Raw genomic sequence first — 20,899 nt, 5'->3', positions numbered from 1 at the left:
TGTTTTGATAGTGGTGGGGGGTGGGTACTGGGATGCCTTCTGTGAGAAGCCATAGCAGCTTCCCTGTGTCTGACAGGCAATGCCAGACAACTCCAGGGCCAAGCTACCCCTGGCCAAGGCTCAGCCCACCAATGATGGTGGTAACGACTTCGTGGTAACATTTAAGAATGAAAAAATGTTACTGTGCAAAAGTAATTATTGCCAGAGACAAGAGGAGCGAGGATACGTGAGAGAAACGGCCCTGCGCAAACCCAGGCCAGTGCAGGAGCAGGGATGATGTCTCTCTGTCCTTTTCTTAACCCAGGAGTCTTTCCTTACATTTTCTCTTGCCTGTACAGCTGAGCAAGAAGAGTGATAGAACACCTTTGGTGGTCACGTGGCATCTAGCCAGGGTAAGCCCACAGCCCTGCACTCATGCTGCATGATATATTTGTGGGTTTTGTTGGAAAAAAAGAGGAGGAACCTACAACACTAGTATTGTTTTTACTGAAAATATTTTAAATTTTCGTCTGAAAAACTTTTTAAATTAGCAAAGCTAATCTCTGATGAGATGCTCAGGCCTTTGGATGATGTGCAAGCCCCAGATTTCCTGCCTCCCTCCTTGCTCATTTCCACTGAACTATGATGCTAATGAAGTACAAAACCTCTCTTAATTTATTTGACTTACTATGGGTTAAAAATTTGCGTAAGTGTTCCCTTTTTTCCCCCTCATATCTGGAACTTGAATTATTGCAAAAATTACAGTGGAGAGGTCTCCTCAAGTATTTCTTGAAATGTTCATAGTAATTTCCTTCATTAAATTCCATGTGAACATTATGCCACTGTGTCTCTTTATATTCAAGTTGGCAGTTGTCTTGAAATATCTGCCGAAGGTGCACTTTTGTATCTTTTTTTTGCAGGATGAGGCATTCACCTGCTGCTGTTTCAGCTCAGCTGCTCCATCAAGTTTCAATCTGCTCCTTCATTTTTTTCTTGCTACCTAAACTAATTTCCTGCCCTATTTGGATGCATTTTCCTTACCAAAGGTTTCTTTTCTTTTTGCCACTTGCAAGGATTGAATAATTTTTTAGCTTAATTCCAGGTGTTTGGATTATTTCAGAGGTATTGTGCCTTGAAGGTTCCTTTGCTACCTCTCCTGCAAGTTTTGTACAGGGCCTGGCATAGCTCCCAGTTGTCACCCTTACAAAAGTGATGCACATCTTTCTTTGGCCTCTTCTTTGGAAGATTTTCACGTAGTTTTAATCCCAAGATTGGCTTAGTGCGATGGCGAGGGGAGGCATGCAGACAATCAATGATTGATAAAGGAAGCTCCGTTTATTCTCTGTTGCAATGGCTTTTTATACACTTAGCAAGCAACAGGTACAGCTGTCACGTTTTGATTGGTTGCATACAGATTTCTGCCTTCTTGCCAAGGTTCTTCCTTGTTCTTATGAGAAACTTCTCTAAAGTTACGTAGAGCAGGATGACAAGATTACAGTGTCCTTGTCACATCAGCACACATTGCAACACTTGCAAAATGATGTACAGCCTTGTCTTATTCTGATCAACAAGGGGATTGTTCGAACAATGCTTCCAAAGACCCATGACCCTGATCAGTAAGCCATTCCTCAACAATTCCCCCTTTTTCTTTTTGTACAAGCAATGCTCGTTGAGTAGCTGCTGTAGCATCATTTATCATCTGTCGCAAGCATTGAATCAAACAAGGCACACAAATAATCACAATCAATATGATTATCCCTATGGTAATCAGGTGCTGTACCAGGCTAGTAAGCCATGGTCCCAAACCCAGGGATTTCAGCCATCCTTCCAGACCTAACCCATCCTGAATTTGAAGCTGTTTAGTAAGCCGCTTAAGCTCTGATATTTGCCTATGGATTGACTGAGAGTGATCAGATAGGTTCATGCAACACATCCCTTCAAATTCCTCACAACCATGTCCTTGAGCTAATAGCAAAAAGTCAGTTGCTGTCCGATTTTGCAGCATAGCATGTCTTAACAGAGTCCACATCTAGCAAAAGATCTGACAAGGCTCGTGATGTTGCATTGGTTTGCTTTGCAAGCCAACAGCCTAACCTATTTAGGGTTGCTAAGGCAGCTGAGGAAGCAACTCCGGGTGCTAAAGCTGAAGCTGCTATTATTGCACCAGGAGACCAAAATTTAACATTGTCCCTACATTCACTGCTAAATTGGTGAGTCATACGTTTTGCTCTGTGATGCCTGCATACATTTAAAATCATTGATGTATTCGGTATCAACAGTGACAATCTCCTGAGTGTACAAGGTCCACCCCTCAGTCAAGAAGGAATTCCGGACCAAGCTCTATCACCACAAATAAGAAAGTATCCAGGTGGTAATTGAATGGGAGTATTGCTTGACACAGATCGATTAGGAGCTGTATAACCACACCAAAGAGACTCATTGCGATATACCTGTAAGGAAGAATTCACATTAACAGCAGCTAAATTACAACCTGGATCTTTACACCGTGCATTTGTCCTGTTAAAGTTTACACAACCGTCCACCTTTACGGACCCTAAAAGCTCCAATTCTTGTGGCTCTGCAGAAGCTGTAGGGAGATGTGGTGCCCATTGATCCCAGCTATCAAGGGTAGCATTCAAATTGGAAGAATTACATGTTGGAATGCCAGGAGGACAGGGCCATATGTCAGCCAGTAGGCCCACCAAACATGTTGAAAATGGATTTCCAGGAGAGGCCAAGGCTAAACAAATTGAGTCTTGCCCAGTCAAATTAGCCATGGTGACCCAGATATTCATTTTTGGCTGTGCAGGTTACCCAGCCGTGAATTTCTACTGCCAAAATGCTGTTAACAACAGCCACCAATTTTTTATAACTAATTCTTTTCCATTTCCTCTCCTTCTGGTAATTCTACCACTGGGCTCCTTTTCTATAATACCAGTAAACTCCCAGACATCTCTCATATAATAAAGCATACCTAAGGCCTACATATATCACAAATGTTAAAACACACAGAGTGCAGTTTAGAGTGCTGTCTTCCAAGGGTAATTCTCTCTACTAATAGTCTTTTTAGTAACTGTCTTGGTAGTAACTGAAACTTCAATCTGCGTTGCTCATCCTTGACAACAATCTCCTGTGCCACCAAGTTCTGTCGGTGTTGTTCCCAAAGAGGCACTGTCTGACTCCAGGTTTTCAGGCCCCTTTACTGCTGGCCATGTCCACTTGCTCAGCACCCATAGAGGACCTTTTGTCCCTTCAAGTCCACTACGAACATATGCTGTGGGAACATTCTGCTCAGCAAATATACAAAGGTAATGTATTACAAACAATGCTTTGGCTAATCTTTCTTGCACATTTGTTATGCTTTGGAATTTCTCAAGGTATAACTTTAAAGTCTGATTTGCTCGTTCCACAGTTGCCTGTCTGGTAGGGGAATGCGCAACCCCAGTGGGATGCTGTATACCCCACAACTGGCAAAATTTTCTTAGCCTTTTGCTAACATATGCTGGACCATTGTCTGTCTTCAATTGTTTAGGAACCCCCATGACTGCAAAGCAATAGGCCAAATGCCAAGTCACATGTAAGGCCCTTTCCCCAGTTTGTGCTGTGGCCCAAATAAAGTGACTATATGTGTCCACTGTAACATGCACATATTTGAGGCAGCCAAATTCCGATACATGTATAACATCCATTTGCCATACTTCATTCGGGCCTAAGCCTCGAAGATTAACCCCAATACCGGGACCTGAACCATGATGGCTACAGGTAGGGCATGCTCGGACTATTTCTCTGGCCTCCTCCATCATGATGTTGAAATACTTGTGTAAGCCACAGGCATTTTGATGAAATGTAGTATGAGCTTCATGGGCCTTGGTGAATTCACTAATTGGCACTGACACAGAGACCAACTGGTCCGCACGCATATTGCCTTCTCCCAAGCCTTGGGTCCATTTGTGACTTCTAATATGCAAAACAGCATATGATTTCTTCCTTTGATTGATGCATGCTTGCAGTTGTCTCAACAGCTCCAAAAGCTGAGGGTTCTGTATATCCTTGATTCTGGCATCTTCAGTTCTTGCAGCTATTCCAGCCACATACAGAGAGTCAGTTATAACATTTAACCTGTCTTTTGGCCGTTGTTTGAAAGACCAAACAACTGCTCTCAGTTCCAAAGTTTGTAAGGAGTCCCCAGTCTCTGCTTGTCATCTGGCACTGTGGACGCCACACTTGTGCTTTACACTGATGCCGCAGGTGTCCTTTGCGTCCACAGCAGTAACACTTGTTGTCCTTGGACTGTGGCACTCGTTCCTTTTGAGATGAATTCGAGTGAAGAGGTGCAAGGGCTGCTGCAAAAGCTTGCTGCTGCGTCTGCACTAAATCTTTCCCTAATTCCTTCACTGCCTCCACTAACAAAGCTTGATGACCTACGGGCACCCTGTTCATTCTTTCTAACATTTCCTCAACTGAAGCATCAACCGACAATGTTATAAGTATGCTCCTTGTGGATGGATTACAGTTTTCTAGTACACACTGTCTCAGCAATGCACCTTTCATCCATTCCTGAACATTTGCACTATTTATTGCAGCAGATACCCGATCAACAAAAGAGGAAAAGGGCTCGTCTTTTCCCTGTTTCACTGACATGTAAGAAGGTGCTGATGCTGCCACCCTCACTCTCTTTAATGCCTCCATTGCCAATTGCATTGACTCTCTTACTCTCTCTGGCCCCATTACTTGCATGTCAGGTGATACAAATTGACCAAAGCCCATCAATTGTTCCACAGTAACCCCGTGCAAGGGATCCTGCTGTGGCCACGGTATGTTTGCTGCTCAGTCACATAAATTATTCCAATGGGCTTGCCATAACATAACCTGTGACTGAGTCAGAAATATTTTCATGACATTCTTAATATCCTCGGGAATGAGCAGTGCAGTACCCCATATGTAACCTACCATTTGTTTTGTTGGTTCCCCGTGCACTCCTGCCTCATTTACAGTCTGTCTCAACTGCACCAGCAATTTCCAATCAATAGCATAATATTCTCCAACAAGTCCTCCCTCACCCGGTGTATATGTAACCGGGAAGGCTAAAATATCCTCTCCTATATCTGCTACAAACTTATAATCCTGATTCTGAATTGCTGTTCTTTGAATCACTTTCCAATCTACTCCGGGAGTCTGAGCTCCTCCTTTTTTCTGTTTCTCAATCCCTTTCTTGTCTTTCTCACTTCTCATGCTAAACAAACGATCATTAACATCCCCATGATCTCTGGCTGCCTCCTCGTCTAGCTCAGCCTCCTCCCCTGAGGACAATGAATCATTATCCTCATCACTCTTCAACAGCGGGGCAGAGGGTCGTGCACGATCTGTCTCTGACTCCGGTTGTCGGACCTCCTGTCGGAGGGATAGGCACATACTGAACTCCAATGTGCCTGCATCAGGCTCTGTAGCAGCTATTCCTGCATTTAAGTGAGAGGATGCTATTGCAGCAAGCTGCTTCTCAGTTAAATGCCTCTGCAAACACTTTGTTACTGCCCACCAAGGTTTCATAAGCTTTTTAGCTGGTTTAGAGTCATCTATAACCATATCCCGCAATATCTGACCAAATTTATTACACTCATCTACTACAAACAAACCTCCACTATCCTTAAAAATCCTGATGCCTTTCCAAAGGCAATCAGACCTGCCAGTTCTTTTTTAAGGTCAATATCCTTTACTCCCTGCTTTTCTAAAAAGCGTATGAATAAATCAAGGACTACCGCGTTATCCATTTTATCCATAGCGAGCAACTGTCCCTTACATGTATAGAAATGTGCAGCCTTCTCAATTTTAGCCCTTCTTCGGGTGGTGAACTCCTCCTACGAGGCAGTTCAAGCGCGGATCGGATTCTTACGCCACCATAACCCGATCTTTCACTCCCTGGTCGCTGCTAACCGGTCCTTTTCCGATCTCCTGTCGCTTACCCAAACAAGGAGTGGGGGCCCGTGTTCCGGGCACCAAACTGCGGGTCGACACGAGCGATGGCGAGGGGAGGCATGCAGACAATCAATATGATTGATAAAGGAAGCTCCGTTTATTCTCTGTTGCAATGGCTTTTTATACACTTAGCAAGCAACAGGTACAGCTGTCACGTTTTGATTGGTTGCATACAGATTTCTGCCTTCTTGCCAAGGTTCTTCCTTGTTCTTATGAGAAACTTCTCTAAAGTTACATAGAGCAGGATGACAAGATTACAGTGTCCTTGTCACATCAGCACACATTGCAACACTTGCAAAATGATGTACAGCCTGTCTTATTCTGATCAACAAGGGGATTGTTCGAACAATGCTTCCAAAGACCCATGACCCTGATCAGTAAGCCATTCCTCAACAGCTTAGGATGTCACTGGCAAGGTGTTTGTTATTGTCATCATCTGCCGCTTTCCTGGCTGCAGAAACAGAACTGAGACTGCTTCAGGCCCACTTGGTTGCCCTTGAACCTCTTCCAACTGTTGAGGCTGGCTCTGAAGTGCTGGAGGAATCCATCCTAGCGCCATTCTCTGTGGCCAGACTTAGCCTGAAGCACCGTAGCATTGTGCTTTTGGCTCCTCTTAGAGCACTAATTCAGTGTGCTGGTGACTTCCTTGGCATAATCTTGATATGTGTCTGCCATCACTTAGGCACCACACCATACCCTGATTTTTGTATTGGCAGGCTAGTCCAGGCATTCACCTGCTCCTGCATTTTCATTCCTCTTGCCAGTGGGAATGCTGCCTGGCACCAGCTGGTTTTCACATAGAGGAGTGCCCACTGCTGCACATGGGGGTGTGGATCTCTCATGTGCCCTCTCATGCCCTGTTGCTGCTTGACTTACCTGGTAAATTCCAGAAGAAAGTAATCTTCCTGGATTTTAGTATTTCTGTGGTGTCTAAGGAGTCTAGAATGAAAGAGCTGTGAAGGTTGGGTGGCCCCTCAGGATCAACTTCATACATTTCTCTTTGAGATGGAGCTGAGACCTGGCCAAGCACGTGTGACATACCCTTCCATGTGGAACAGTTCTGTCCACAAAGTTCAGATACTGTCATCTCTGTTTTACCATTCTTAGCGCCATGGGTGGGAGTGTGTAATTGCAAAGCACATCAGAGTGTTGGTGTACACACTTGGCATCCTCATTCTCATTGCTGTGGTTACTGCTAAGAGGTCAAGAGGTACAGAAGAGATCAAGAAACAGAAGCTTATAGGAGGGGAAAGAGCTTATCTGAATTCAGGACAGCTGGCTCTTGCTGGTCGTGTTTGAACAGAAGTGGTGGATCAAATGACTTCCAGAGTTCCCCTCTGACCTCCGACATCCTATGAAGTTGCAACCTGTGCTATGGAAGCTGCTTTTCTAGGAGTTTAATTCATTCTTTTGTTGGGAAGACCCTTATTTCTGTACCCCTCAAGTGGAGAGCAGTCTTTTCCATGTTACACAGCAGACCACCAATATTGCCATCAGCATGTGGGGTGTGCCTGATCCCCCAGCCACTGCCATCCCTTTCTCCACAGTAAAGTACAAAACATGCATATTAAGTAGAGTCACAAGTGTGAGCTTTAACCTCACCTTTCTGGTCTTGGCGCTGAGGAGTCCCTCTAGGAAAGACACATACCTGGGTTTGTTGAGAAGCCCACTGCTTAGTTTGGGCTCAATTTTCTGCACATACACCCCTAAACATTTTACTGTATTTGGATAATGGCTTTCTATTTTCACCTGTGAGTCTTAACAGCAGGCTTTATTCTGTGCATGGACTTTAAACCAGTTGAAATGTGAAGTCCAGGCTATCAAGTGTCTGCTTTTCCCATATAACTTTTTAACTCTATGTAGAGTAGCAGTTCTCAGCTGACACTTGATGTGGGGAATTGCATCAGATACTATTTTCTCAGCAGCTGGTTATTTTCCCTACTGTCAGCAGCTTTTTGTGACCTTTTTGAACTGTGGACCAGAGATTGTAAACCTGAGTTAAAGGAAATTAAAATGCACGCGAGATCTTTATAAAAGTAACATGAAACTCACATATTAACATGAAACTCATGCATATTAACTACTCAGGCCTCTTGGTCCTTCACAAGATATGTTTCATATTCAAAATAGCTTAAGAAAGTATCCAGAGAGCAAGTGTTAGTGCCTTATTCAGGTGTGGCTTTGACACCTCCAGATTTTGCACAGGTGAACACATTTGTCAGAGACCACTATTTGTTAAATTAAATTAGGCTAATGTGCTCTTTTGAGTATAATTTAAATGATACTAATGTTTTTATTGATTTGCCACTGGAGTAGGTGAATTCTCTGATGTCCTTGCTGCTGTGAGTACAATTTGCAGTTGTTCCAGTTTACTGTCTAGTAACTCCCCAATATTATTGCACAGATAGGCCTACTTTTAACTGTGTTAACTTGAACTAATTGCTGGGGGTTTTTAATATAATTTAGAACAAAAGCAAGGAATGTGTTGCGGGACACCACTTCCCCAAAACTTTACCAGTAAATCGAAGATCATCTAATGCAGAGGAGTTCTAAAGAGTGCTGAACATTTTCATCTGACACCCCAGTTTTTAGGGTATGTTGTTTCATTGATCTTAAAGATCTTTCTTCAGTGTAAATGGTAAATATATAGTTATCTTTTCTTTTGTATCAATAAATATTAAGTAATGCAAATCAGTTTTGATTTCTTTTAAATAATTTTAGAATCAGTTTTTTAGCATTCCATGTGGTTTTGAAAATGCAGGTAATTGCATGAATTGGACTTGTAAATATTTATGAATAAATATGTGAGTTATCTTGAGTGGCTTCAAAGATGTCATGAACTGAAATGCTGCACAGTTTCTTTGGAGTTGTTGAAACATTCAAAGGGAGTTTAAAAATAAAATAATTTTCAAAGAATAGTGTCAGAATCATTAAGGTTGGAAAAGACCTTTAAGACCATCCAGTTCAACCACTAACCCAGCCCTGCCAAGTCCATCACTAAACCATGTCCCTAAGAGCCATATCTTTTAAATACTTTCAAGGACAGTGATACCACTTCCCTGGGCAGCCTGTTTCAGTGCCTGACCACCCTTTCAGTGAAGAAACTTTTCCTAATATCCAGTATAAACCTCCTCGGTGTAACTTGAGGTCATTTGCTCTCATCTTGTTACTTGGGAGAAGAGACCAATCCTTACCTGGCTACAGCCTCCTTCCAGGTGGTTGTAGAGAGTGAGAAGGTCACTTCTGAGCACTTGGCCTTGTTGAACCTCAGATGCCTTTGGAGGTGAAATTTGAAAAACAATGTTCCTAGTTGACAGTGGCTTTAGTTGCAGTTTGAATCCCTGGTATTCCTGCCAAACTTATACAGAAACTTCTGGTTGGAATGGTGCAGAATTCTTTTGGTTTTAAAGTAAATCATAATCAGAGCTACATTCTGCTGCAGCATATGATCATTCAGGGCTCTTCATATTTGGTATGTGATGATTTATGCTCTCCTCCATACTTTCTACAAAATTTTTAAGATGTTTCCATTTAGCTGGAGATAGTGCTTCTTGAGAACAAATCTTGCCTAGTCATCACAGTGAAATAAAATAACACCTCCCGTCTCTTCAAGGGATATACGGTCCATTAGTTTTTCATTTGCCAGGAGCATCAGTTTTCAGTGTTCTTCCCTTTCCCTTTATCTCCTGGGAATATCAATCTGCATAGATCTTATTAATTCCACAGCAATGAGCTCATTTTTTCAAAAATCTGTGCAGTGGGTAGTAAAAGTAGATCTCCCCAGGAATTATTTAATATCCAAATTGAATTCGAGTGTCCTATGCATAGTGCTGGGTGGCTGTTGTTGGGCTTCTTTTTAGTAGTGGTGATTGGTTGTTTTTTCCTAAAGCATCTTTGCCTCATCTGAAGTCACTGTTTTCTATAAGGTGAGTGTTCTAGGGTTGTCCAGCATTTAAAACCTGGGGGTCTGGATGAATATTAAAACTAATTCTGGAACCAAAACAATTTTTGGAGGTGAAGGGGTGAGGGAAAATCCTCTTGAATAGCAGCATACTATGCTATGAATGATAGTGTATTGTTGTATAAGTATTGCAGAGAAGGGAGCAAGAGAGATTTTCCACTCTTGGAAGATTCTGGAAGCTCTCTTTATAATGTTCATTCCTGTCAGCCATGCCCCAGGTGCATTTTGCTGGCAAGAGCCTTGCTGGAGTTCAGCATTTCCACCTGCAATTCTCCTGGTTCTTGAAGCCCTGTCTAATTTCCAGTATGTGTTTACCATTCACTGAAGCAGCAGAGAACCTAGCTCTACAGCTCATCCTCCTGTGGCCTCTTCTGTGCACTTGGGTAAAAGCCCACATCCATCCACAGCTCTTGTGTCCCTGGGCTGTACAGGTCGGGAAGGGGAGGATGGTGCTGGTCTTTTCCAGAGAGCCCAGACCTTGTGCAGCCTGATTACTCTTCTGCTCAGCAGCTGTAAACATCACTGTAGGATCCCTCCAGGGCAGGACCTGGATCTGGAGTCTTTCCTCACCCTGACTCACTCAGACAAGGCTCTTTTGCTTGTGATCAGGAATGAGGAATGGTTACTGTTTATCTTCTTTGCAGTGTTTAGGAGATGCTTTCATTCAGAACAATTTCACAGTTTCTTGCTAATTGGCTCAAACCAATGCATTGAACAGAAACAGCAATAGCCACATAGATCACGTGCTGTATGTTGATAGTCAGGAAGACTGTCTTTTTCTTTTACCTGCCCTAACCTGGAAGAATCAGAACATTTGCCCTTCCTATGCCACTTAGATTGAGTAATAACTTCATAGAAGGAGGGCAGTTCCAGTAAAACCTGCACAATGACTCAATATTAACTTTTTGGAAGCAAGGACCTTCTTCGTCTGTTACATGGATGTATTGTTTGGAGTTTGTTGTGTCCCTGGAAGGTCACAGTTTGAGGACCTATAAGAAGTGATAAACAGGTGAGGTGCACAGGTCATGGGGCACATTAGAACATGAGGCTGATTTTTTTTTGTTTTGTATGTGAAAGACTTCACCTTAATTTTTTTTATCTTAGGGGGTAGAAAGCAAAGTGCGGGTCTTAAAAATTACTCCAGTCATCCATCTTTCCCCACTGAACAGCAGGAGGAGGTAGGCTATCCTGTGGCTCATACCAAGCAAACGTGCTGGTGTTTATATAGTAGCCCAGTTTTAGGCATGGTGTGTGCCACAAGCTACAGAGTCACTGCTTGGGGATTGCCAAGCCAGTTCTGAGTTCATGTGTTTACTTGTGCTGTGACACATGGTGGGCATAAAGCACAGGTACTCGGGACTTGGGAGCAGCCATGGAAGCTTCACATTGTTCAGGGGTGGTGGAAGAGATTATTAAAAGTCACATTCATTAAACTTCCTTGTCACCTCAATGTTAGTTTTACCATTTGAGTCTCTTGTGTATTTTCAGTATCTTGAATTAAACAGTTTCTCTCCTGTAGGAAGCCACTTGGTCATGCTTGTATGTGGTCTGCTGGTGCACATCTGTGACTGCTTTCTCATGAGATTCAGCTGTTACTAAAAATAGATTTTCATTCCTCTGCAGATAAGCAGATTTAACTTGTCTGTTAGGGATAGTGTGATTTTTATTTTTATTTTTTCTTTGTTTCTCTTTTCAGCTGAGTGTTATCCATACGCATGTTTAACTGAAAGACTATGTATCAAACCAGTGCCAAATATTTTGCGGCCTAAGGAATTAAGATGAAAGTGAGTGGGGTGCAAACAGCTCTCCTGACTGCCTCTCTTCACACTGAGGAGAGCTTTCCTGTGCCACAATAGCCTTGCTTTTTTTTAGGCGCTGCCCCAGCCCGGTAAAGCCCTGCCATGCATCAGTCCTGCTTCCATTGTGTCTGCTTTCTACTGCTCTACCAGTCTGTGTAAGAGGCGGAAAGATTTCCAGCTCAGGCTGATTGTATTTAATCTTTTTTCTTTTTTTTTTTTCCTCATGAAGGAAGTAAATAGAGCTAATCTGTAGAATTTACAAATGGGAGTTCAGCCAGCCTTGAGGTTCATGGTCTTGAAGACCTGTGCTTGATTATTTTGCATTTATGCCATTAAAATCAGGCTGCTTTAGGTTCCTCTGGTAAATGTTGCAGGGAAAAAGGCACTTGGACCAGCACTGAGCCAAGGATACTTAAACAGAAGGTAGTCTGGTGGTTTCCCTGCTACTAGTTGCGTTTCTCCCTGGGGCGCACAAGATAGTGGGTGTGAACACTTCTGAACTCACAAAAAGTATCGAAGTGGTGGTGTTTGTATGTTGGTCTTTTCCCTTCTCTCCTTGAAGGGAATGCAGCCAATTTGACCAAAACAAATGAGTCAGAAGATTGCATGTGGCTTTCAAAAATGTTGAGGTTTTTTCAGATTTTTTATGTAGTTCACATCATCTTGCTCTGAATGAAGGAATGCTATGTTGTTTTGGTATGGGGTTTGTTTGCACTTTTTTTGGCAGTTCAGCCTCCAAAGAAACTGCTAATGGCAACTCTCTGTAACCTTGGCAAGCACAGAAACTAAACGCTAAAATGAATGTACGAGCAAGCAGACATAAAACCCAGTCAAAATACAAATGTAAGTTTTGAAGAAGTTTTTTCTCATGTTTGAGAATGCCTGTTGCTCTTTTCCTTTTTCCTGTGTGCCACGGCTCCCATGGGCCAAGCGTCTGCAGAGAATTGAAGACACATCCTGGAAGCTGGCGGCAGAACCGTGCCTCTGCTGAAGGCCAGCTGAGCAGCCTGCTCCACGTGGAGAGTGGAGGTTACATCTGCCTTCCGCCATCTCCAGACTGCTGTGATAGATGTTGTTTCCCAGAGAGCAGATCTTGCTGTGTTGCCCTGGGCTCCAGAAGGCAGGCGTTGGAGGAGGGAGGAAATCAAGCCAAGCTTACAGAGTTATTGGAGGGATGCAGAGATTGTACTCAGCCAAAGAGGTGGCAGCTGCCAGCACCAGCACCCCTGCCCTGCTCAGGAGGTATCTGCTTATTGCTGGTGTGCACAGTTCTGCTGTTTGCTTTTTCAGCTAGCCCTGATTGTGAGGTTTCTGTGCTGCCCAATAAGATGTCCTGCTTCTGTGTATTACCCAGTAGCTCTGTGCTGAGCCTTCTGCCCTCCATTTGCTCACCTTCTCAGAGGTTTACTCCTGTGATCCTGCATAGCGCTTTTTTTTGGTTATTGTTTGTATTTTTATTAAATTGAGGAGAGGAGTCGTCTTGTTTATATCCATGAAAACTTGAGCCATGGGTTTTGAGTCATTAAATTTATACCTAGGCAGTTGACTAGTTGACTGTTGTTGCAGTCACTGCCTGCTGCATACAGGCATACGTTTTCATTTTGAGAGCCTGTGTTTACAGAAGACAGCAACTGAAATCCTGGTTTAGATTGTTCTTTACAGCCAAACTGCTGTGGTTTGAATGCTGCAAGAGTTAACTTTCAGTGGAGCACATAGAGTGGTATCAAGTTTCTAGCCCAAATGTAACAAACTTAGTGCCTCTGCAGGTGAAATTTTATTTCTTTTATGGCAGACAACTTAGGAGCTCACTAGAACAGGAATGTGTAGGAAAAACTAATATTTAACTCATTCTCTTCCCTGAATGATAGCAAAACCGAGACTCTGTATGAACCTGATGCAGAATAGTCATCCTTTTTCATCACATGCCTTGCATTCCTTCACCAGGTATGTATTCAAGCTCTGTGTGGGCAGTGGTGTATTTGTCTGTGCTCTGTAAATGAAGTTTAGTGATCACAAGACATAGCTTCTGTTTTCCACTAGAGGCCAATGAAGCGTAGGACAAGGCTGCTGCCAGGCATTCAGGGAAGACCACATCTTTTTATCCCTTCCAGACCTGTTGCTGAACAGTGGTATCTCCATCTTGATGATTATTTGTTCTTTTAGAAACAGTTCTCCGTCTAATGAAGTGGAATTCAGTTGCTGTCTTGCTCCCAGCATTTTGTTCCAAAAACGTTCAGAAAGTTAAAGAATTGGCATCTTGATTTGCCTTCCAGGTTCCAATTCCTAGCTGTTAACTATGTAGCAGCCTCTAGGGAATAAATGGCACATCAAAAAGGCAATGGAAACAGTGAGTAATGCCAGTGCTTGGGACTTTTAAGAGTTTCAGGAAATGGTACATCTTGAGCTATTACGTTTTACTGGGGAGTTTCCTAAATTTTGTGCTTGCAAGTGACTGAGCCAATGACATCCCATTCCAGTTAAGGCACAGGATCCTGTCCCTACTCCAACATCATTCTGCCCAAATGCCTTTGCTTCCTGACTCCTCAGGTCATATCTCAGTCCTAAGTAATAACACTGGTCTTTTACAAAAATTTTAAGAGGTCCAGAACAGCAAAAGTCCTCAAATATGAGGCTGGTGGTGCCAGCTCTGTATCACAGACAGAAGAAGCTATCTGGAATAGTGTTTCTTTGCCAGGGAACTATCCCATGTTTTCTCTGTCAAGTAAGTGAACAATAATACTGCCTAATGTGTTGGCTAAAGCCAGAAATATTTACAGACTACAAAGGCAGTGCTTGGGGCATTAGCTTGGAAGATGGTTTTGGATTTTGTTGCTGCCTGGCAGGGGTGTCATGTGGGTGGCACATTTGTGAGCCCCTCTGAATGCCACACTGCTGGGCCTAGATAGAGCACTGTGCTTTGGCTGCTGATCCTGAACCTGTGAAATTTCTCTGGGGGTTGTAGGAAACCTGACTTAAGTGGGAATTTGGCTTCTCCTTTGAAAGGATATACTGCCATGAATATGCTGCTATGTTAGGAAGCAAAACTGGAGTGGGATTGCAGCTCAGAGAGTTGCCTGAGCCAGCTCTAATCACGTGGTGGCATGGCTTAATGTAGCCTTTTGAGCTAGGGCACACCCATGGCCCCCCCAAGATTTATCAGCATCTGCAAGCCCCTGACCCAACCTATGAGCCAGAAGGGCTCTGCTGCAGCCTTTCTGTGGTTAGAGAAGGGAGGTCAAATGCTGCATGAGACAGGCTATAACCCATGAGGTGTCTCCTCCAACTTCCTTCATCTGCTGTCTGCAAAGGATTTCCTAATGTGGAGGGATGGGCTGGTTTGAAGTTTTTACCACAGAATATGATAGCTGGCTCTTCCAGAATAAATGGTGTTTGCAGTATTGCACTGTTTGCTAGGCAAGGGCCTCTGGAAACCGCCTCCGAGTTGCCCGTGGCCTCAGTGAATATTGAACACCTTACTGTCAACTGCAGAAAGCTGATTTATTACTATTATTTACTCCTCATTAGCACTGATGTAACACAGCAGGGAATCGAGAGCAGCAGCAGCTTGCTGGCTTTATCTGATGCTGCTGATGGCCGTCTGTGTGCCATGCTATGGTGTTACATTTGTGCAGGACCTGTGATCAGGGGGAGGTAGCAGCTCGCAAAAATGGGGGAAAAAAGGAAGAAAAGGGAATCTAGCTTAGCTTTATTTACTCTCTGGTGCAAGTAGTGTCAGAAACACTCATGTGGTACATCACATAAATTGAAAAATAAGTAGAAAGTGAGACTGATATATCAACTTTCAGTCTACAAGAGTCTACAGCTATTTTTGCAAAATGAGCAGTTTTGTGTATTACTGGTCACACATGCTGTTTAATTTCCCTTGTTTTCCTGCTATGCATCTTCTCTTTCTCTCATAGGTGGATGTCAAATAAAGTGTCACTGGGAATCAATGTTAAATGCTCAATTATCTGTTTTAGAATAGAATTACAGAATCAGTAAGTTTGGAAAAGACCTCCAAAATCATTGATGGTCATAGACCTAGCAAGCAGAGTGCCTGTCCAAGCCATGACCAGCTAGGAGAATGCTGTGGGCAGCAGTGTCCAAGGTTTTACTTGAAGTCTAGGTAGACAACATCCATAGCTTTTCCCTCATCCACTGGTCAGGTCGCCTGGTCACGAAAGAAGACGTGGTCAAGCAGGACCATAACCCTCTGCTGGCTGGGTCAGATCCCCTGGTTGTCCTGTCTGTGCTACGTGATGGCACTCAAGATGATGTCCCTGACCCAGCACTGAGTTGAGGCTGACAGACCTGTAGTTCCTGGAATCCTACTTCTTGCCCTTCTTGTAGCTCAGTGTCTTATTTGTTCACCTCCTGTCAGCTGAGGCCTCCCTGATTAACCAGGACAGCAGGTAAATTATGGGAGGTGGCTTGGTGAGCCACTTTGTGTTCAGATGTACCTGAAAGACTAGGACCTTATGATGCAAGGTGCTGTGCAAACAGTGTTTATATTCTAACTGACAAGGGAAAAAGAATTGTAAGTGTAATTTTCTTGGTGTTTGTACACTCCTTGAAACAGTGGGGCCACCCTTATAACCAAGTTAGTAATTCTTCATTTTCTGAAGAATGGTGTTACAGGGTGACTGCCTTGCTGTAACTAAAGCACTGTAAAGCAGGTGTGTAGACAAAAATGTGAGTCCCCAGTTTCTTGGTAGAGTTTCAAGACAAGCACATCTCTCTGCTGAGGTTTGCCACATCAGAAATGTTCAAACGAGAAAAAGTGCTTGGGCCATTTTCCTAGCATTAACTCCAGGGTGGTATTTCCCTTAGAAGCCACAGTACCTTCCTGCCAACTGTTTCACTCTCATGTAAAATGGGCAATATGGAAACTTGCACTTCAGCAGCAGTGGAGGAAGAGACTTGGGTAAGTACAAGTCTGACAGATGCTGAGCAGAGGCAGTGACTCTTACATCATCTGGATGCACAAATGGGAGATATTTTTAATGCTTCTTAATATGTTAAATTAGAGGAATGTTCAGCCCTGCTTTCTTGGTTCTAGAGGTTGCTTATGTCCAGGGAATAAGTTCCTGCTCCTTACAGCACAGGCTTACTTTGGGTGGATCTGGCAGCCCTCTTGCTGTGCTCAGGCTATGGCACATGGAGGTGGCAGTCTGTGTTTGGCCAAGGCATAGATGCTGATCCTCAGTTGCCATTCAACTCAAGCCAACAACTGCATCGGGGTGCACTTCAAGCTGCTCTGACTGGGAAAAGTACTATTAGATCAGAGCATGTTGTATTTTATACTAAGTCTTTTATGCCATCCCAAATATCACAAGTCAGTGGGATGCTTGTGAATGAGCAGGAATGTTTGATCTGGGCCTATAATTTTGTTGACCGTTTCTCCTTATATTAATTTACATTTGGGTGATTCTGTGAGAAACGATAGCAGAATTTAATAACACTAATATTAAAAAACCAATACCAGGTTTGCATATTTCAATCTGATTAGTGGCTTTTCTCTTGATTAAATTATGCATTTTTAATGCAAGCCCTTCATTTGTCTGCAATAACATGACACTGTAACCCTCTGTGTAAAACGAGCACAATTCAGTGCCCTTTTTGGCTCCTGCTGGTCCTGGATGCAGCTTTCCTTGTTTCTCAGTAATCTTTTCTCTGTATCCATCATAGTGCTTGCTATTGCTTGCTTAGAATAAAAGGTCATTGTAAATCCCGATTACTCTTATAGGTTGCTCACACATTTATTTCCTAGATTTGATATATTTAATCCTCTTGCATGTTGGAAATAGATTCAATAAAAAATGAGAGTTTGTCTGGGAGAAACAGTTCATTATTCTTTTTCTTTGTGTGTTTCTTTTCTCCCCATACAAAATGGTTTTGATAAATACACAACCACCCCCTCCCCGAATTTAAACTGTTTTTCATTTTATTTTGGAGAGCTGACATAGAATAGTTATTATTTTTCAAAATCTTTCCTTTTTCTTCTCTTTTTCTTTCTTTTTTTTTTTCCCCAGGGGATGCAGACAAGAATGCACTCTTCAGCTCACTGTAACATTTCAGCGATTCTCCGATGTCAACCCCACCAAAGTATGGTTAAAATGATAACAAGAGAGCTCAGGATTGCATTGCAGTCAATAGCAAAAGGAGTGTTGGGTTCAGTGACACCAGAATATCATACTGCTGGGGTTATTTAGTAAGTACGTCTTGTTCCTGATGCCCTCAAGGTTTATTTGGTATACATTTTTTGTATATTTTTTTGTGTGAGGTTGATTGCAAGTTTTGTTTTTTCCATGTAAAGGAACAAAGATCGCACCTTCACCCAGTTCACCTCTTTGTGGCTATCTCATCCAAACCTTATATTGATCTAGAGAGCTGTGAAAAAGGGACACCTGAGGCCTCAGAACCAACCTGACTTGCTTTTTTCATAATTTTTAAACCATCTTAAAACTATTTTCTTTAATTTTGTTACCTGCTAGGAGGCAAGAGTCCTGTTTGCTACCACCTTCATCTATTTTTTACTACCCTGTGTCTGCACAGGAATAAGCCAGCATGATAAGCATCAGCTACCATTTTTGTTTTAAAAACCTGATAAGATACTGCTATTCTCACAATGTAATCTGACTGTAGTTTTCCAAACACCAGACGAAGTGTTGGGCCATGAACCCAAGCCTAAAGAGAGAGAGAGAAAAAAAAGAAAAATATGTTCCACCAGAAGATTCACAGCCGGCTTTAGTGTTATAATAATTTGATATCCTTTTTACCACAAATCTGTGATTTGTTTACTTTTCCAAGCAGGACTGTTTCCCCACCTCTTTTCCTTTATATTCTCTCATATTCATGTTTATCAGTTACACACAGAAGTAAAAATGTTTCATGGTGAATACCCTCATTAATGTGCTTTAAACTCTGTTGACTTTAAAATGATCCACTCCAAAGCTCCAAAGGCATTTTTGAGATTAAAAGTATCATTCCCCTTTTAGCACAAACAATGTGAAGGCACCAGGTAGAAGGCAGAGATAGGAGAAAACCATTTCCAAAGCTGAAAGGGATTCAGGAGATTTAGCTATAGCCTATCCGGCTTAAAATAAAGTTACAGCCCTGTCCTTTCCTGTGGCTCATGTCTCTGACAGCAAACATCATTAAAGCCGTAGAGAGAGGCATCGCTACTTGTTCTGAATTGCTGAAACTCAACGACTGAGAAAATAATGCAAGCTAATGCATCCCCTCTGGTGCCCAGTCCTTTAGTGGATTTTCTTTTTGCCTCCATTTGAGGAGGGAATACTGTGAAGGTGAAGCTGTGCATCAGGAGGAGATGTCTCTAAGTACTGGATATACATCTTGTCAAAGTTTAGACCTTGGCCTTGCTCTGAGGATTCAGGTAGTTTTCTGAAGGCACTAAGTGCCATTTAAGCTTTCAAATATTTTAAATCAGCTTCCCAATGTGTACCAACATGATCACCTACCTCATTCACCTGCAATGAGCCTTAAACCTAATTCTGCACATGCATATACCTGAACTACCTTTTCTTTCATGTTCAGTTTTCCTCTTACTAAAAAAATAAAGAGGCAAATTATTCACTTCGATGTCAGACCACATTTGGGGACCTCCCTATTCAGCCCAGCTTTAGAAGTCTCCCTTCTTTTTGGTTTGTGGAGGAACTTGGCTCGTGATCCTTTCTGCAAGCCAGAGCTCCAGGCTCCCAAAAACTCACCTCTGCTTCTCTACAGTTGGAATTCGGCATTCTACCACTCCCCTCCTCAGCTGAACTGGGGATAAGAAATATATCAAAAGCCTGATGAACTGAGACAAGGACAGTGAGGTACCCACTCAGCAATTACCATCACAAGGAAAACAAACGTAGCTTGGAGAAAAATTTAACATTACCAATCAAATCAGAGTAGGGTAATGAAAATAACTAAATCTTGAAAAACCTTACCCTCTCTTTTATCCTTCCTGGGCTTAACTTTACTCCCAAGTTTTCTACCTCCAGCCATGCAGAGGGATGGGATTGTGGTCAGGTCATCACATTCTCTCTGCTGCTCCTTCCTCTTCATGGGGAGGAGTCCTCCCACTTTTCCCCCGCTCCAGAATGGGGTCCCTCCTATAGGAGACAATCTTTCATGATCTTTTGGCACCCTGAGTCTTTCCCATGGGCTGGAGCTCCTCACAAACTGCTCCAGTGTAGTTCCCTTCCATGGGGTGGAGTCCCTCAGACACATACTTCTCCAGTGTGGGTTCCCTGTGGAGTGACAAGTCCTGCCAGAGAACCTGCTCCAACATGGGCTCCTCTCTCCACAGGGCCACAGGTCCTGCCGGGACCTGACTCCAGAGTCAGTCTTCTTTGTGCATCCACCTGCTTAGGCATGGAGTCCTTCATGGCATCACTTCTCACTCATGAGCCTCCCTTGGGCTTCAGGGATGTAGCTGCCTCACCGTGGGCTGCACCAGGAGCTGCAAGGTAATCTCAGCTCTGGTGCATGGGAAACTTTCTGCCCCTCTTTCTGCACTGACCTGGGTATCTGCAGGGCTGTTCTTACATATTTTTGCTCCACTCTCTAGTTGCAGTTGCTCTTGACATAATTTTTGCCCCTTCTTAAGTCTGTCCTCCCTGAGGCACTACTGTCACCACTGATGGGCTCAATCTTTGCCAGCAGTGGTTCTGTCTTGGAGCTGGCTGGGACAGACTCTCTCAAACATGGGGGAAGCTTCAGGCAGCTCCTCACAGAAGCCACCCCTTAGCACACCCTCCTACTGTATGTACACTGCACAACCTGGCCACGCAAACCCAATACATGCAATAATATTGCGCTTTTAAGAGTTCCCTGTACATGTGCTTCTGATTTTACCCCTGAGCCCATGTAGGTGGGCTGCAGAATCATTCCTGTGAATCAAAACTGTCCATTCCCATGGCTGCTCTATGGTCCCAGTCCGTGGTGCCTGTCATGCATGCTCAGAGCAATAATGAAGCTGTCAGTTGCAACCAGCCTTTGTGGATTACCCATATACATTTTGTTCCTGTAAAGCCTCTATTAAGGATGCCATTCTGTGATACATATTTAAGTCAGTATCTCGGCACCACAGTTGCCTGCATGAAAGAAGCCAAGAAACTATTTCTGTGAAATTGTCTGCAGCTCTTGAGCACAGGAGGTAGCAACTGGTTAACAGTTT

The 20,899-nt window shown here is 43.2% G+C and overlaps 1 long non-coding RNA gene and 1 pseudogene across 1 annotated transcript; one reads left to right on the top strand and one right to left on the bottom strand.

Annotated features, from left to right (window-relative positions):
- Positions 1–1,543: 1,543 nt before the first annotated feature.
- Positions 1,544–2,756, bottom strand: LOC148223996 (uncharacterized; annotated as a pseudogene).
- A 405-nt stretch (positions 2,757–3,161) lies between these two features.
- Positions 3,162–17,560, top strand: LOC148223995 (uncharacterized). The gene is made up of 2 exons (XR_015803240.1): positions 3,162–12,954; positions 13,581–17,560. It is a non-coding gene; the product is annotated as an uncharacterized LOC148223995 (long non-coding RNA).
- Positions 17,561–20,899: the final 3,339 nt, after the last annotated feature.

The sequence above is a fragment of the Sturnus vulgaris genome, chromosome 4 (genome assembly GCF_052056855.1).
Source record: "Sturnus vulgaris isolate bStuVul1 chromosome 4, bStuVul1.hap1, whole genome shotgun sequence".
In the NCBI taxonomy this organism is placed as follows: domain Eukaryota; kingdom Metazoa; phylum Chordata; class Aves; order Passeriformes; family Sturnidae; genus Sturnus; species Sturnus vulgaris.
Note: the sequence above shows the minus strand (reverse complement) of the source record. Positions and strands in the feature narration are given on the sequence as shown.